This window comes from Helianthus annuus, chromosome 16 (assembly GCF_002127325.2).
Source record: "Helianthus annuus cultivar XRQ/B chromosome 16, HanXRQr2.0-SUNRISE, whole genome shotgun sequence".
In the NCBI taxonomy this organism is placed as follows: Eukaryota; Viridiplantae; Streptophyta; class Magnoliopsida; order Asterales; family Asteraceae; genus Helianthus; species Helianthus annuus.
The window spans coordinates 171,264,518-171,269,632 of record NC_035448.2 but is presented as its reverse complement, the minus strand read 5'-3'; the positions used below and the strand labels follow the sequence as shown (position 1 = coordinate 171,269,632).

The 5,115-nt window shown below is 42.7% G+C and overlaps 1 non-coding gene across 1 annotated transcript; it reads right to left on the bottom strand.

The window, feature by feature from the left end:
* Positions 1 to 914: 914 nt before the first annotated feature.
* LOC118488684 lies at positions 915 to 1,021 on the bottom strand. The gene has a single exon (XR_004885228.1). It is a non-coding gene; the product is annotated as a small nucleolar RNA R71 (small nucleolar RNA).
* Between the last annotated feature and the right edge of the window lie 4,094 nt (positions 1,022 to 5,115).

The following is a 5,115-nucleotide window of genomic DNA, read 5'->3' as shown; positions in this document are numbered from 1 at the left end:
ATATACACACCGACACACATCAAGTTTTTGGCGCCGTTGCCGGGGACACAAGGATTTTAAGAAAGTTAGGAATCAACGGCCTAATCATATTTTTATTTTTCTTTTTAAATTTTTAGGATTTTTTTAGTTTTTCAGCTTCTGCAGAGCTTAGCACGGACCGTGCCTGGTCGGACACGGGCCGTGCCCAGCATCGTTACTGACAGTTTTTAGTTTTCCAATTTACAGAAGGCTGAACACGGGGCCGTGTCGGTGCAACACGGGGTCGTGTCCAACTTTCCAGTAACTGGGATCTGGAAAACAATTACTGTAACTCCGACCACGAGCCGTGCTCGCTGAGCACGGGGCCGTGTGAACCTTCTGACCAGCATTCTTTTCTGTTTTTATTGCAGGACTTGGAACCAGACGCCAATCCTATATAGTGTATGAGCTCCAGTTCTAATAAGGACATAAAAGAACCGCTAGAAGAACCCGAACGCTTTCTCAGAAAAAGATTAAAAGCTAAAAACCAAGAGAAAGTTTCGGGTGATCCACCTATAATGGCGGACCAACGTACCCTCATGGATTATCTACGACCCACCGTAGGTAACCTAGGCGCCGCTATCAACGCCCCGAATGTTGAAGCTAATAACTTCGAACTTCGGCCGCATTTGATACAAATGCTCCAAAACTCCGCGACCTTCCATGGGCTTGCGGACGAGGATCCCCATCTACATATTACTAATTTCTTAGAAATATGTGATACCTTTCGGATCAATGGAGCATCAAATGACGCCATCCGCCTCCGAATGTTTCCTTTCTCACTAAAAGACCGAGTAAAAGCTTGGCTCAACGCCCTCCCAGCTGGTTCGGTAAACACCTGGGATGAACTAGCCCAAAAATTTCTATATAAGTATTTCCCTCCCGCTAAAACAGTTAAACTAATGACTGAAATTAATACATATTCACAAGAGGAAGGGGAATCCTTATATGAAACTTGGGAAAGGTTCAAGGAGCTATTACGCAAGTGTCCACATCATGGCCTTGCGATATGGCAACAAGTATCCACTTTCTATAATGGACTGTTGCCACACACCAGGCAGACACTTGATTCTAGCTCCGGGGGACTTTTAGGTATCGCCACCCACATGAAATATATAACCAAATTGAGGAAATTGCTCAAACCAATTTTCAATGGCACACTCCCCGAGGCAATAAATCTATTGCCCCGGGCGCCCATAAGGTTGATGAAAGCACTTCTTTACTAGCCCAAATCGAGGCCCTTTCTTCAAAAATAAAAAAAGTTAGAAATGAAAAAAACAGTCTCGGTTATGGCTTGTGAAGGGTGTGGTGGGCCACATGAAAATTGGAGTTGCATGAAAGAAACGGACGATCAACAAGAATCGGTAAGCTACATTGATAATAGACCTAGGTCGTCGGGTCCTCCAACAGGCACTTACAACCAAGGATGGCGAAACCACCCAAACCTTGGTTGGAGAGAACCCGGCAATAGTAGTAACCAACAAACCCAACGAACAAACTTTCAACAACCAAGAAATGAGTCACAAAATTTCACTCAACAACAGGGTGGACGAGAAAGGCTTGAAGATACTATGTCTCGCCTCATCTCCGACACTGAAAAGAAAAACTCGGAAAGATTTCTACAATTAGAATCAAATTTTAGAAATCAACAAGCTAGTATTCAAAACATAGAAAAAAAATTAAATCAACTAGCTCAAAATTTTGCCGAGAGACCACAAGGTGCATTACCTAGCAATACCGAAACAAACCCAAAAGCACAAGTTCATCTCATCACGCTATGAAACCGCACCGTAGGGCCTGCAGAAGCGCCACCGCTGACAGAGGAAACGATACCCCCGCCTCTGCAGGAGAAGAACTCCCCTCCGTCACCAGAGCCTACCAAGACTCCTCGAGTCCCGTACCCCGGTAGGTTAACTCGTCAAAAGACCAATGAGCAATTCGCAAAATTCGAGAGTCTATTAAAACAATTGCATGCCAATATTCCTTTTATTGATGTCCTAACCCAAATGCCCAAATACTCTAAGTTCACGAGGGACTTCCTCACTCATAAAAAGAAAATTGAAACTTTGCAATTAGTTAACTTAGGCGAAGAATGCTCTGCCCTCGTACTCAATAAACTTCCTCAAAAGAAAATCGATCCCGGAAGCTTCACGATTCCCTGCTCAATCGGGGAATCCCCCGTTCGTAATGCACTAGCCGACCTTGGGGCTAGCATTAACCTCATGCCCTCATCAATGTTTAAAAGACTCGGCCTAGGAACAACGAGTCCTACAAAAATGAGCATACAACTTGCTGACTGATCCGTCAAATTCCCGCAAGGTGTCATCGAAAATGTCTTGGTGAAGGTAAGCAAATTCGTCTATCCAGCCGACTTTGTCATACTCGATATGGAGGAAGACACCGAGGTCCCCCTCATACTAGGGAGACCATTTCTTGCCACCGCACAAGCAGTGGTAGATATGAATGACGGAACACTCACCTTGAGGTACGGGGATGATGAAGTAAAATTCGGAGTTAGGAAGAGAATAGAAGACGACGACCCGGTCAACTACATGAAGGTTATTGATTCAAGTTTGGATGCTGCTCTCCGATGGTGTAACATGGGACGCCAAGCATCCCACTCAGAAAATATATAACCTCACATTGGGTCTAGCCAAGGACCCTTATAAACGTGGCGCACCACGGAGGCATTCCGCGGAACTATCCTTAGTTTAATTTAATCTTTTAGTTTTAATTTTCAGGAATAAAACACACTCATGGTGGTAAAGGATGGAAAAGGGAACGAGAAAAATGGCCCATACACAAGAACGAGGCAACCCGACACAAAGTTCTCCATTACAGAAGGCTCAACACGGGCCGTGCTCAACCAACACGGCCTCGTGCTGAACCCCCTGCGGAAAAATGCCCAGTTCAGGTAACTGGACACGGGCCGTGTTCACCAGACACGCCCCCGTGTCCAGGCTTCTGTCTCATTTCTTTAATTTCTGTTACTGGCACCTGAGCACGGGGCCGTGTCCGGTCCCCACGGGGCCGTGTCCAGACTGCCAGTAACATAAATCTTTGCTTTTTAACACCACATTACACATCCAATCAACCTAAAAATTTATTTTTTGGACACATTGAGGACAATGTGTAATTTAAGTGTGGGGGGGAAGCTAAAACCTTGAAAGTTTGCAAGTCCTAACAACAAGCCTTACACAAAACTCTATTGGAACCGCTAAACACCCCAAATTTTTTTCAAAATTTGCATTTTTTTTACTTGTCTAAAGTTTAAGTTAGGAATCCTAAGATTAATAAGGTTATATTTTTACAATTTTACAACCGAGAGCGTCGTGATAACAAGAACCAACATAAGAAAATTATGAAACGGCATAACAAGCTTAGTTAAAATTTGATTATATATGCTCGATCACATAAAAACCCATTCCCACAAAAGTGAGTTTTGAGCCTTTATTGAGCATACAAATTTACATCCTTAAACTAAATGCTCAATTTTCGTTTCTTGTGTGAATAGCCGCTTGGTTCTTACAACTCTAGAACTTGCCACGACGATTCATTCCCGGTCCTTACCGACTTAAACCCAAGTAAGTAAATGATGGAGGCATTAGGACTAACCATTTTTCTTTCCACACCATTATTTTTCATTTTTTTTTACCACTTACCCAAAAATCCCCCTAGTTAACCCCTTTGAGCCTAAACCTTTCATTTCTTTACCCTAAAACCCTTTTTACCCACAAAAACCCTTTTTATTTTCACCCTTTATTTTAGTAACAAGCTCGGTTTTTCGTAAGCTCGTTTTTTCATGTGACAAAAAAAAATGATGATGAAGTTAAAAAAAAACAAACAAACAAAGCTATGAAAACAAAAGCTTGTTTGGAGAAATACTTCAAAATAAAAAGTCACTAAAAACAAAGTGTTTTACGAAAACCGACGCTTCTTACACTTTTCGCCCTTTTAGTAGCCACTAACCCAACCACCCACCTTTAGCCCAAGCCTAACCCTTCACCCAAAAAAAGTCATCTTGATATTTACAAAGGTATATAGTTAAAAAGGAGGAGGATTGACTGCTTGGCAAGCTTATGGTAGGAATAAGTTCCATGCAGCTCTCGAGTGATTCACTAAAAAAATACACCTTCGGCCGAGTGTTGAGTGATTTCTCCCGTGAGGTATGTGAACTTGTATATAAATGAAATTTTAAAAAAGGCATGCTAAGCCTAAATAAGTAATTTCTCTTATGAAACGTTCTAAATAAATCATAACGAATAGGATTGTAAATAAAATAAAAATAAAACCAAAAAGATCTTGGATTCCCGACACTCTATGACAAGCCAAAAGCCTTCTCTTCTACCCATTGCATTTGGGAGTGTAAGCCACATATTTAAAGAGTTTTGCTTGAGGACAAGCAAAAGTTCAAGTGTGGGGGTATTTGATGTGTGTAAAATGCAACATATAAATTACATCAAATAAGGCATAAAACTAACCCTTTTTGAGTATTAATGTTGGAAAAAGAGTGTTTTTGTCTTCCTTTTGTATTTTCGGGATGAAATGAGCTCAAATTCACAAAAGAAGCAAAAAGACAGCTAATTCTAACATAAATACAAGAAAAGGAACAAAAGTGGATTGCCCGACCCCTCAACGGCATCCTCCCAAGCAAAGAAGAGAAGTCAGAAGACTGAACACGCCCCGTGCTCAGCCAGCACGGGGCCGTGCCCAAGAAGCAGCAGAAAAGACAAACCTATAGAAGCTTCCATTGCCCACCACGGGGCCGTGTCCAGTGAGCACGGGGGCGTGGTGAAAGTACAGCAGGCGCATTAATTGTAATTGCGAATTACAATTAATGAAGAGAGAGAGTGTCAGACGGGCATGGGGGCGTGTCCAGCGGACACGGGGCCGTGCCCAGCCTTCTGTTCAGCCTATAAATAGGAGTGCTTGGTTTCATTTCAACTCATCCCTTGGCACACCACCTCTCTCACACTTCATCCACCACCCACCACCACCATAACACCATCATCCACCACCATCATCCATTGTCCATCGTAGAGTGTGTGAGTCGTCTCGGGATCCAAGATTGATAGTAAGAGTTCTTGACAATCAAGG